General features: G+C 46.3%; 1 long non-coding RNA gene across 1 annotated transcript in view; it reads right to left on the reverse strand.

The window, feature by feature from the left end:
• The window catches only part of LOC125756919 (uncharacterized), a 496,701-nt gene extending 488,012 nt beyond the window's left edge, over nucleotides 1–8,689 (reverse strand). Inside the window, exon 1 of the long non-coding RNA XR_007414875.1 lies at nucleotides 8,646–8,689. This is a non-coding gene — a long non-coding RNA (uncharacterized LOC125756919). The remainder of the gene's footprint in view (nucleotides 1–8,645) is intronic.
• Nucleotides 8,690–13,917: the final 5,228 nt, after the last annotated feature.

Consider the following 13,917-nt stretch of genomic DNA (forward strand, 5'->3'; position numbering starts at 1 on the left):
GCCCCCCAAAAAAGCTACTGCGCGTCCTGCCAGTCGCCAGCCCACCTCATGACCAAGCCTCTTATCGAAGTGAATTCTGTCTCTTTGGAAACCGCCCCACCTGTGCACCTCCCTGTTTATATCCACTACCTCGAAACCCTTCTCTCGACTAATTCGCCATACCTCTTTGTTTGCGTCGACAACCGCTCTTTGCAAGTTGATATTGCGCACTGGTACTTCCGGTATTGTGCATACTTTAATTTCCACCTGGGGGGACACGGTGCGCATGTTATCGACCCCTTTCACCAAGGTCGTCGCTAGTCCTGACGATTCTTCATTCAACACGTCATTTAGCCCTGCCGCAATTACCACGAGGTTACGTCTGTGAGCTTTAGCTGCGAGTTTTTCACTCGCTTGCCTCATGACTGTCCCCAGCGTATGTCCTGGGAATGTCCCTATCGAGACTCTCTCATCTCCTTTCACCCTTTCTTTGATTGCCTCTGCGCATCGGGCTAAATTTGAGTCACCGGCAATAATGACCCGCTTAGACATTCCTTCTGTATCCTGCATCTGGCTGCTGTCTGGGTGACTAGCGTGAGTCACGGCTGCGGCTTTGTTCCCTCCCTCCCTCAAAACTACTTCTCGGAAGGTGGGCCCTGTGACCACTGCACCTGCATTTGCCATGCCTGCTGTTCCCTTCGCCTCTCCCGCACGGGGGGTCGTCGCCCTAATCCTTCCACCATCACCTGCGTCTTCTTTGTTCCCTTTGACGACCTTCGATAGGCCCTCCTCGGCTGACCGGAGCCTTTCTCCCATGGCCTTCGTCTTTTCTCGCTCTGTAGCCAACGCATTCTCCAGCTCCGAGATTCTCGTCATGAGCCCACTCTGGACAGCCATCATGTTCTCCATTTTCTCCTCGAATTCGCATTGTCTGCACTTGGCGTCAGCTTCTTCTGCCTTCTCGTCCGCACAAACTTCCATCTTCCAACCTACCCCGCACCCTGAACATTTTACGGTCTTTTTGACCATCGCTAGATCTGTTCACTGATACCCACGTATTAGAAAACTGTCACAAATAATCACGGCGTACTAAATACACTACCCTAAGTCAAAAGGAACCACAAAAACAATGAACACACTACACTTCAAGGCACTTGTGCGTGCACGTGCTGTCTACGCGCGGACCTCAGCCACGTGATGGCAGAAAAAAAGTGGTCGTGGCCTGGCGCTATCTTTCTAGCCCTGTCTCGCACAACAAGAGCGCGCACACTTGAGTGATCGCAAGAGTCTCTTCCGACCATCCCAACAAGGCGCACCAAATTGAGAGCTCTTCAAGACGTTCGTAATGTCCTGGTTCTGAATATCCTCGATGCTGTCGTTGAGTCTCAGTGGTGTGGAAATCACTCGATCTTTATCCATAGGAATATCCTTAGGCACCGCTTCAACGTGACCTAACTCCAGATATTGCCAGATGACTGTCATATCGCTGCAACAATCCTTCCTTCATCGATAACCTCCGTGTTAGTCTTTGTAGACGTGAGAGCACAGTTTCCCAGTTGCTTCTAAGTAGCGGTTTCTCATCTTCCTTCCACGCCACAGTGTATCTGTCGTTTTTCTTGCTAATAGTTCCTTGAAAGCGTGCAGTGAACTTGTGTAAGGGTGATTCACCAGAATCTGTGATGCCAGCTGCTTCAAGTTGCTGAAACGACTGGGGAATCTGTGAGATTGTGTGATTGTCGCTGATCGTTTCGACTCGCAGAACACAGACCACGAGGTTAGTGTTGCAGTCACCTTGACGACTGTGTCCTTGCAGTGACCATCCAAACGCCGTGTTGATTGCGACCAATTCTGGAATTTCTGTGCTTCTTATTACATCTCCAGTAGTAATTTTCCAAAGGTGGTCAGCTCCAATCAACAAGCTGATGCCAGTCTTTGTCTCCGCTTGAAGAAAATTCTTTTCGTCAGCAATAATTTTGCCTTCGAGACGCAACTTCTGCATAAAGTGGCTATCAGCTGCCAGCGAAGGAATGTCGTGACATATAACTAGGACGACGATTGGCTGAACGATGTGGATGTAGGTAGAGTACTGGCTGCGCAGGGGAACTTGAACAACTTTTCGTTTTTCCACAGAGGTTGGTGATGCGCTGCCAAACGTGTTTAATGCAACCCGTGTCTCTCCCAGTACCCGCAAATTCATTTTCACCGCGAGATCTTCCGTGACGAAAGATTGCTGACTGCCTCCATTGAGTATCCCACGGACGTATCGTGATCTGTCGTTTTTTTATGACAAAGGCGCAAAAAGGTCTGCAGGTACACTTTGCTGTAATTTCTCTCGCAACCGTTTGAAGAATCTTTGTTGGAGAGCGTAATCGTATGTGATGAGACCATTCCGACTGCGCTACCAGAAGCGTCCACTGGTCAAGAAGCGTTCGTTGTCATGTTGTGAGGGTCGCAGATACATGATGCGTGCCTTCTGTTACAACTTGAACAGAAGAGTCTGACTTGGCAAGACCGTGCCTGGTGACCACGCAATGAAAATCTACAGCAGTGGTTGTCTTTAGCTAGCTTCTCTTTCTTAGCAAGAAGAGAAATATTGGCGTTGCAGGCTCGTGTTGCGTGCTCTTTTGATCGACAGAAGAAACACTCGCTCCAGGTGTATGATGCGCTGTGCAGTACAGAAGCGGTGCTGCTGCCTCGAGCTCTCTGATGACTCAGGATATGGTCATCGCCACGTCATTGTGAGAATGGCTTACACTGCTCCCAGCTTTCCAACGCGATGCGTATGGACATGAGAAGCTCTTGTAACTCCGATTCTGACGTTGAAGCTACCAGTGCCGGATCTGAGGCATTCGTGTCAGACCCATGTTGTCCTAAAGCCTGGCTTCACTTTGCACGTGTATATGACAGAAAGACCTCGTATGGCAAAGACTCTCGTAGAATGTCAATTAACATTGCTCTGGAGAAAGTTATCGTCTGTATATTTAGTGCAGTCAGACATCGAATGTTCAGCTGCACAGCATCATAAAGTTGCCTGAGGCCTCGGACGTCGCTTCCTGATTTTACATGAGAGAGATTGCAAAGCGCTGGTGTTGTACTATTCTTCTCCAATCTCCGAACTGTTGTTTGAGTAGATCCACGGCGTCTGTGTGTCAGGCTTTGGAAGTGGGGAACCCAGAAAGCGCTGCTGCCGCTTCGCCCGCAAGGTAATGTTGTAGGTAGAAAAACTTCGTCGGCGATAAGGCGTTGTTAATATGAACACTCTGCTCAAACTGCTCCCAGAAAGCTGACCACTCGTGAATATCGCCTCTAAATGTTGGCAAGTCAAGGTTCACCAGCTTTGGGCCAATTCTGGTCAGAGCATTAGGAGCTGTCGGGGTTGCATTCTGGGGAGCAGCCGCCGCTGTACTCTCCGTGCATCCCAAAAACAGTGATATTGCAGCGAACCTCTGCAAGCATGCTGATGGCTTGGTCGTCGTACTCTGCCACAGTTAGATAGTCTGCTTCGAGCTCATCGTCGGCGAGGTGCTCTTTGAGTGCATCATTAAGCTTCGAGAGCTCGCTGTTGGTACCCGATAGATGGTCATAAATACCTGTCAGCTTGGCCTCATTCACAGCAGGATCCGTCAGTACAGACCGTGCTTCCTGTAGAAGCTTCATATTCTGTGCTCGTCGAGCTGAGCGCTTGGTCTTGAGGCAATCCAACCTATCAGATTTCGAGGTCTGGGGTCCACGCCGATCACAAACGATCCGTGGTCACTCCTTGGCGCTCGGAGCGCGACACAGTCGTGTAGAAGGTCCCTTCGAGTCGTGCGATCAGAGAAACTTGTCCGCACGGGGATTTTCAGCACCAAAATGTAAAGAAAACTAGCGATCCACGAAGGAACCGGACCGACTGCGCTTCATTGTTCCAACTACTTCTCCTTCTTTTGCAGTGCTCGCCTGCACGTGTTTATTACTCCATCTTTTTCTACATGTGTAAAATAATACGAGCAAAATATTGTCTGTGTGGTCGTCCCAACTTAAAAATCAGTAGAGTGGAAACTTGGGTGTGTTGGTAGGACATAATGAATGTAAAAAGAGCGCTGTTTGTGTCTGTTATTTTCATCAGTCCTTGTCTATTGTGCTGTTTTTACATCTTGAATATCAGCACATATTACTCGATTCAGGGTGCACTGTTGTTCCGTCTGTCTTTTCATTCAATAAACGTGTTCGCCTTTTGGTCTTATGACCGCTCGAGTTTTATTGCAGTCTCATCAGCTTCTAGTGATGTTGTTTTGCTTGCTGCTCAAAACTGATGACAATCAGCAGCATGGGCGATGCTAAGTGCCAAATGATGCAGTCTATTATATCTTCAGGGTAGCTTCGACGCTCATTTCATGGCTTAGAATCTAATGCAAAAGGAGAGCTGCCTTCTTTTCTTCTTTGTGGGGACCCCCAACAATATTCTGCATCAAGCCATAATTATTGTCCTCACTGAAGGTGGTCACATTTTTTTTTATTGCTACTTGCTGAGCAACGTTGTGCAGTGTGAGAGGTAGCAGGAAATTTGAGCATGCAGTCTTGCTAACAATGAAACAACAACTCAATCATTACCGACTCACTGACTGCTTGTGGCATGTGCGGAAACACTTCTAGTGCACTCATTAGTGTAGTCTTGTGTGCTTGAAATGTCATACAATGTCTCTCCTCCTTTGGCTTCTCGTTTATTAGGTTGAGAACGCAATGGTGGGTTCCTAGCTGTTGCTGCCTTGCGAGGCTTCTGTTGAGATAGGCGCCAGGCAAGAAGCATAATCTTCGAAGACTGTCGGCATGGCATCACAACAGTTGTATTATATGTTAGGCTTCAACATAGTCGCTTTGAAGAGAATACCTGCTGCACACTTCTTTTGATATTCACTTGTCAATTTTAAGGTCTTTTTTTGCCATTTTCAGAATAGCAGTTTGTCAATCAGGATTTAATGAGATGAAGCATGAACAGCCACTTATCGCTGGGCTACTTACATGCACTCCGTTGCTACTTCGCCCCCTCAACAGCCCGTATCATGTGACTGAGCTGTGATGCCAACCCATGCCGTGCCAGCCACCATGACCACTGCACACGTCCCTTCGCAAGGCCTTCAGGTCCGTTTTTTTTTTGCTGTGAAGACACGTAGTGGACACCGGACAACAGACTTACGCGCATCACCTGTGTTTGTCATCCTCAGATTTCTGTTATGGTTATTGGGAAGTTTTGATGGTCGACACTGGTTGTCCGCAGATTGCTGTCGTCACTCCTGATCGGACTGCATAAGTTTGGTGTCACGCTGTTTGCGTTGTGCAACACCCCGGTTATATTTTTGAAAAGATGATTAGAGAAATCCTTCATGGCTACAAGTGCAAATACTTGGGTGTGCTACATTGATGACATTGTAGTCCTTTTCTGGACATTTTCAAACACACCATGTTCGACTTCGTGTGGTTATCACGTGCTTTACCTCTGCTGGCCAGCATAAAGACGTCGCATTTTGCTGCAGGCAAGCTGACAATACACGGACGTCATCTGCTAGAAGGGTGTCGTTCGTGCTGTTGCAGAATATTCCTAGCCTAATTCCATAAAGACGCTCTGAAGTTTCATTGGCCTGTGTGTTGTCGCGAAATAACCTTGCAGGCATGTTGTCGCAAGGATTCTTGGGTTTGCGAACATTGCACCTTTCCGACTTGTCCACTAGCTTATCCCTCCTCAACAGCTCTCCCTCATTAAGCTGCTTGTTTTTATATTTAAGGCAATCACCTCTGTACTACGTGTGCATGTAAATATGTGCTGCTTTCTATAACTACCCGAGAAAGCACTGACACTGCCATTCTCAGAACCTACAACTCCCTTCATGGACGATACTACTGCTGTGGAAATTAAACATTGGTGTGCAAGTATACTGATGCTTAGACTGCCTGCCACCGGTGGAACGCCCTCCTCAATGCTCGGGCGGTACACTTCAGCCTCTACTTTGCTTGGCTTGCCCATTTTACCACTTCGATGTGAATTTATACGACCTACTGCCTTGAACAATTCTGAGAACAGATGAATAATTGGCAGAGACCGTCTCATGTGTTACACCGAGACTGCAGCTTTGCCTACAGCAGTAGCAGCTAGAGAAGTTACGTTCAGTCAGTCATGTGGCAAGCCTAAGCACTATGTTGCATAAAGCAAACATTTCAATCTTTAATATCATTGCATTTCAACAAATAATGTTTCATATCACCATAGATCTTGTAAATTGGACATAATGGCGTAGTGGCAAGCCTGATCTTGTGCATCCATGCTGGTGCACACGCTGACCACACTCTGATGTGTTGTAGCAGGAAGGTCTTTGCCCTGGTTAGCCCGTTTATCATACATGGCTGGGGATGTGTCAGCCATAAAAAATAGAAACACTTCATGACAGTCTCTTAGAAGACGGGGATTTTTGGAAGCTTTCTTTGTTGCTTTAAGTTCTAAGGCATTCCAAGCAAGCCTGTTAGCCACTTTATTGCGCGCTATATCCCCATGCAACGAAATCCATTGAAGCATTTTATTGAGTCCTACTTCAGTACGTCCCATACTATGAAGTTCTTTCAAAATGTGCAGAGATCCTTGTGTTCACTTCTCCAAGACCAATTCCTTCATAACAGTTGCAGAGCAGGCTTGCTACTCCACAGTACCACAAGGTGTTGCTCCTTGCAAGACTTTAGTTTCTTTAGGGCTGGCTCAATCACTATGTTTTGATGTACTGTCAATTAAATTACGCATTCAAGTCACTCAGTCTTGGTCACTTTGAGAGACCGAAGTATGAACGCTACAGTGTTCGCTCCATGCTCTATTTCGACCGACCTGTCAGTCAACACTTTCCGATGGTGGGCATGCCTTTATTTGTGCACCAAGTAGCATCGTTCTGCTATAGCAGTGGAGCGCTCACTGCGTGTCCGAGGAATTGTCAGCCAGCAGTCTATATTGTCACGTGACCAAGGCTGTTCGAGTCAAAGTTGCTGCCTTTGTTTGGGGAATCCGAGGCAAATGACAAAAAGTAGTGAGGGCCTTGAAAGCTTGCGATTCCCTACGTTGCTGAACTGAGCAGTGCTTATCGTGGGCTCCATTCATTTACTAGTCAGTGTAGCTGCGTCAGCAGTTGTTGAGAGGCGAGAAGATGCAGTGGTGGTAGCAAAGAATCGCGAAGTGCCTTTACACTTGCCACATCCCAGGGCAACTCTGAGGTTTTGACAACAAAGTGTTCCCAGTTGTTCGTACTGAGACTCGCATGGGAAGATCAGGGGCAAATGGTCGAGCACGCAGTTGACATTTAATGCTGTATGCAACTTTGTCATTGATAATAGGTGGCTCCTCCAGCTTGTATTTGCCAACCTTCAAAAGATGTTTACATGCGGTAAAGAAGCCGTGATTGTCGTGTCTACAGCACATCTCCAACTCATCCTGGAGTCTAGTGTGACCCGAGGAATTGCATGTATTTAGATTGTTGAATTGATGCTTCTGGAAGTGACATTTTCATCCTTGTACCTCACTGGCATATCCCAGGGTACAGCATAAACTGAGATTTTTACACTGGTATTGACATTCCAATTAATGCGATATAAGTCTGCGTGGAGAGTAGTCCTTTGGCCTTTCTTTTCCAAACACTTATGCTGATACTCACACAGCCAAATGCATATGTGGTCGGAATGTCTTCAGAGTTGAGCTACCTTACTGACTTTCCATATGATGTCAGCTCCGTCATGTCGTTACCAGGCTTCAGTACCAGCCCAGGCCATTTTCTATGATCGAGGAATGTTTCATGATCCCACATATACCTGAAGTACATCATAGGTCTACTGTTCAACTCCACAGGCTAGTTTAAAGTCGTTTGGTTTGGTTGAAATGGACATGATTCGATTAAGAGAATCAACCCTAACGACTTCCTTTTTGAACAACTGTGCACACACTTGCAGATTTCTCTTCAATGCAAAAGTAGCAGCTTTCATTTCTGTAGCAAGGTCGCCAAGCGGTCTTGTTGGTACAGTTCCATTTTCATGTTCACATAACCTGACGTCCCCTGTTATGTGAAAGTTGTTGTGAACCCCAAGAATCTTTAGACAGATTTCTATGTTACGTGAATAGCTTCTTAAAGGAGGCATGCAAGTTGCTTAAATAGTAAAACTGCTTTGTGCACAAGCACACATTTAAGGTTTTCACACAGTTGCCAGTGGCATGGCACAAACAACTGCATGTTTCAGTCTGACCCTTTACTAATTGTTGTTTTCTGATAGAATGCCATATGTATTTTGTAGTAAATGTGTGCCTTACCACATCAAAAAAGGTCCATTGTTTTGTAGCAAGGGGACAGTCCAATAGCAGAATTGCATCAAAACTTTTCTTCAAATTATTCCTCACTGGCATGCCATATCATTTCCAATTCTATCAGAGTGTCCTAAAACACACTCCAAGTGCGCTACCATAAAATCCTAATAATAATAATAATATCTGGGGTTTAACGTCCCAAAACCACGATATGATTATGAGAGACGCCGTAGTGGAGGGCTCCGGAAATTTCGACCACCTGGGGTTCTTTAACGTGCACCTAAATCTAAGTACACGGGCCTCAGACATTTTCGCCTCCATCGAAAATGCAGCCGCCGCGGCCGGGATTCGATCCCGCGACCTTCGGGTCAGCAGTCGAGCGCCATAACCACTAGACCACCGTGGCGGGGCTACCATAAAATCCTGAGCAAGTGCCCCCCCCCCCTTCTGTGAAGAATAATCCGATAAGATTTGGAGGGGGGAGCTCTTGCTCAGTCATGGATCAAAATTCAATACAGCGGCGCAAGAGCCGCGAAGCATGAAGAATGCAGCGCGTGCTTCTGATGAAATGCGTTAATGCGCATGCATTCACTGTATTTATCCACTTTATCGGGCAAATAAAAGCAGTCAGTGAAACAGTGAAAATGGCGGGAGGAGAGAAGGGGGCACATATTTCAACTTGCTTTCCAGGCTGACCTGTCCTCATTTCTTTTCGTGAAACATCATCTTCTTCTCCATTCTTCTTCATGTGTGGCTGTGAACATACGTGTACACTTGACATATTTCTGCCCCAGGCGTCTCTCATAATCATATTGTGGTTTTGGGACGTTAAAGCCAGATATTATTATTATTTTAAATTTCTACCTCACAGGCTTGACCCATCAGAGTGCACATCACTGTCTGTAGCCTCTTAATACACTAAGGAAGGCCGTCAGCTGGCCTGCTCGTTCATGACAGAAGACGAAGGGCTCCAAAAGATCCTTTGTGATGACAACCAAGCTCCCTATACACTCACCAGCCTGACTTTTAAAGACGATAGTCTTTCTTGGGGAACTTAAACGCAGAAATTTTGGTCTGTCTTTCTGTCTGTCCTTCTGTCTGTCTTTCTGTTTGTCGGCACGTCCCTCGATTCAGCCACTCGGCCAAAGTTGAACCACTTGCACAAGGGCCAGCCATCGTGAACGGCTCACTAGGTTCATACTTGTGTACATGGTTGATCAAAAAGCAAACATTACGCATATCTGAGGAGCAACATCACTAGGTAAGTGGTGTGATCCTTTAATAGAAAATACATAGATACGTAATTCTAGAGACCCTAGTTTCTTAAGCTGCGCTGAAAATGCGACTGCGCCGAAACTTGGCTTCCTTCGTGCCCTCTGCGCGAGCTCATTGTTGTGTTTCGGTTTCAGTTCAGTATTGCACTGTACGAGTGCCATGGGGCGCCGCTCTGGCATTCCTGCTTTACCCAGGCGACGTGAATATAAAAGAGTGTGTGGAGAGTACTCGTTGAGTGCGGACGTTTCTTCTGCGTCGGCGCTTCGCGCCAAACCGCGTGTTCGGGCTGGCTGGCGTCCCCGCCGGTCTTGCCTGCTGCTGCGCCGGGACTACCAGCTCGCAACACATATTCACGTTTCCCGACGTATTGCCAGATGGCGTTCATATCTCACGCAGCGCCTCTTCTATCGTCTTTAGACGACATTTGCAGCGAAGCACGCAGATACGCGGCCAATTTTTAGTCCGGTTGATGGACCACTGGCCTGTTTTCTAAACTCGTCGCCAGATACTGCATTCCCTACCGCATTGTACATGCGTACCCTGTCAACTAGATCTTGGAGCCGGTCCCACTGTCCGCTTACTCAAGATGTGAATGCGAGACAGTGCATGTCCAGAGTCTGAAACCTTATTACAACACGACTGTCCTGTTGTCCCCTTGGATTGTCAGGATGCGTCCTTCTCCTCCAGGGGCATCTGTAGCAAAGAATACTGGCATTCCCGAAGGGCATGCTATCATCAATGTCTCACTCATTAAGAGGAGCTCACGCTCTTGGAGCCTGATGCTCAATTTAGACAGGCACGTTCCCGAATTGAAAGTAAACTGCGTTACATGAAATTTGTTTCGGACGTTTGCAGAGTGAAATTCTTTGGAAGAGATGATTAGGAATGTTACAAAAAATTGACCACAGAAATTAGATTGGAATGCACTACAAACAATGAAGAAGTTTCCTATTTCCTGCTGGCAACAACATCCTGGAAAATTTGATACATGTACACCGCATGCACATACATACATGTACACCGCAATTAATAAAAAGAAAAGGAACAGTGCATCAAGGATGCATCTGCTTGTGTGAAACAAAGTGCACACTGAGTTAACTATTTACGGGGCATAATGTTATGAACAACGCACGCCACCTATTGAAGGTGGCAGCTTCTTATAATATGTACAAAGTTTGAGCTCTCTATTGCTAACGGTTTTCGAGAAAAAAGTGAGACATGTGTCCCGCTGCCCTATGAGTGTATATGAAAAAGTTGGACATGTGTGTCCCACTGACCACTGTAAGACAGTCACTTCAGAAAAAATAAACTTTTATTTTTTTATGTGAACTTGCTGCTGCCTTACAAACTACAAAGGACAGAGCCTACAAATGACAGAGCCTCTATGACAAATAAACTCAAATAAATATCTATTGTGCATCCACTTGCTAACGGCACTCAAGCAGCAGATGTGGGTACTGGGCATGCCTGCAACAGTCTAATTTTTGCCCGTGGAGGAAGCTCAACTGCTTCCTGCACGGGAAGATACTTCCGTGCACGAAGCAGAATGAAAATTGGATACTGCAATCAGCTGCACACAATGTTATACTGACTAAGCTTTCGAAGATATATCACTAAGAGATTGTGAACTTTGTATTGCACAAATTTTTGAGGAAACTGTATTGGTAGGAGCGAGCAAAACCACTATAATAGCACATGAGTATTAAATAAACTTTTCAAGCTGACTGCTTGTGCTGAATAGGGTGGAGAGCGGACCAAATTCTGATGAAAAAAGGATACAGCGCATGCAAGTGGAATGGTTCGTTTGGAACACGTGTATGTGCTGGCGCCTTGCGAATACCATGAAAACAACAACCAAAACCGCTTTCTAGAATATCCACGCGGTTGCACTAAAAATCTGAAAGCAATCGATTCAGTGGTTTTGATCTAAAAAATTGGAACATGGCGAAGAAAAAAGTAGGACATATGAGTCCCACTGCCCCCAAAAGAGTTACGGAAGGCTTGCAATGAAATTTTACAAGCTGAGTTTCATGCGGCAACGTCTTCCTTGCATGATTCTAAGATGAATGCAAAAGGAACTAGCAAGGTTGATCCAAGCAAACCAAAGTGCTGGAAAACATCCCTATCGAAAAATCTCATATGACACGTATCACACATATCCAATAATCTCGTATGATCATACGAGAACACATATGATTCATATGTGTTCATACGAGATTATTGGATACGAGGCATATGTGTCATATGAGAATTTTCAACAGGGATACAAATTCAAAATGAAAGCAGACAACAATTACAGGCACACCTTTTCACGTTTCATTCACAAAGCATGGTGGCTCTCTCCTTCTAGTCAAAATCCATCTTACATAATGTGGTACCGAAGCCTACCTAATGCCACCACCACGTTTTCTTTATGGCATCGTTGTGGCTTACAATAACCACATGGGCCGTAACGCTGACAGGCGAGCACTACAGTGACTTCAGCAGATACTACAACTAGGCTGAGAGTATCCATAAGGAAATGAATAGTTTTGTCCTAATGCAGAAATGCAATGTAAGACTACAGTTTGTGTAGGACATTGGGCAGCACTGCTTGTCTCGGTTTCACACAAAAGCAAACCGTTATGCATGAATGTGCGTCCTTCTTGTTCCTCTGGCAAGCATAAAACATGTTTCTATTTTTAATGTCATGATATTAAGCAGATCGCAAGCGTGCACAGTACATTCTTTATTCCAGGCGAATGCACACTCGCAATTTAATACGTCACGTTTGTTGCCAGAAATTAGTGAGATTCAAACGCTTTCATTTTGCCACTTTTACTGCAGTGCCATTTTTTGGGCACGTTGGTAAACGGAACTTGACAACATATTGAGCGCTCACAAACAGGGACGTAAACAGGGACGTGTTGTTGTCTCCCTTGCGTCCCTGTGTGTGAGCTAGAGCACTGCACGGGCTCGGGCCTACCCGAAAACCGGGGCTGGGCCGGGTAAAATAGCTTTCACGGTGGGCCCGGGCCGGGCTCGGGTCTGCAGCTCCGGGCTTAGGGCCGGGCCCGGGTTTGAGGTGGCGGGCTCGGGTCGGGCCGGGCTAGGACTTTGCTCAGTTCTAAAAGGGACACTAAAGTGATGCAGTGAATCGGTTAAGACTGATAAAGTGTACTCTGAGAACTCGAATGTAATCAGTTTCACCATCATAAGAAGAAAATCAAGGGCAAAGTTCAATTTTTAAATTTCATGCTGAAATCTCAGCGCGTGACGTCACGGATTTCAAGCTGTATTTGTTGTATTTTTTAAACATTGGGTCAACGAAACTTCTTGAAACATGGTATGTTAAGTCTATGGCCCTCTCAGAGGTCAATGTACTTTTTACTGATTAGGAACTACGTAGATCCCAGTAGAAGCCGTCAGAACCAATGACATATACGGTGTTTGTTGCACGATTTTCAAAGTGGAGTCGGTACCCGCATTTTCTTTTTGCGCGTTTTCTCTTTTACCAAGACAACTGTCGCAGCGAGCGTGGTGCTTATGGAATTTTAAGTGTAATTTACTGATAATAGAAGAATTGTTTTTTTAAATGCGAATGCATTTCTTAGTCGGGCTATGTCAGCCGTCCGGCGTTGTCCGCGCGCCGGCAGGTGTTATCTCTCCGCTCTCACTCCCTCTCCCATAGCAACAGCTGCGGGCGCGCGCGCTTATCGTCGCCCCTAGCAACCGGAGCATGTGGTGCGAGAGAGTGTAGGAGAGGGTAGGTGCAGTGCTTCGCCGCTCCTTCTCTCGCCGTTCGGTCTCTCTCCTCCCTGCGCCCCACTCTCCCGTCCGCTCGCGCCTCACTCTCGACCGTTCGCTGGCTGGGCGCCTCTCAAAAACATCCGGAAATGTGTGCTCGAGACACCGCTGTGAAACGCCAACGGCGACGACAAGGCTGAGATTATGGCGGTCAGGTACAATGACAACACAAACAGGTGCTGATGAATCTGTAAATAAATGGTTACGGTACAAATCCTCGTCTCGTCATTAATTTACGCCATTAAAATTACTACGCCGTGTACTCTCGGCGCCAGAAATGCATTCGCATTTCCTCACGATTCCCTTCGGGGAGGTGGGGGCATTTTTTTCTTTTTTCTTTAGTGTCCCTTCAAGTGTGTTCCTCATACGTTGCGCGTACATATACGTTTCACATTTGATCTCGACAAAACGATTTTTTTATGTGGGGCAAGCTGTTTGGAGAAGTTTTATGAGCGACAAGTACTGATCTTGTGCTTCATGCATATGGGGCTACTTGATTTATCTGAAACGGGCGAGCTGAAAGTAAATAGACCAGGAGCTTATGTAGTTAACATGTCACTATTCTTTACTTT

The sequence above is a fragment of the Rhipicephalus sanguineus genome, chromosome 1 (genome assembly GCF_013339695.2).
Source record: "Rhipicephalus sanguineus isolate Rsan-2018 chromosome 1, BIME_Rsan_1.4, whole genome shotgun sequence".
Classification (NCBI taxonomy): domain Eukaryota; kingdom Metazoa; phylum Arthropoda; class Arachnida; order Ixodida; family Ixodidae; genus Rhipicephalus; species Rhipicephalus sanguineus.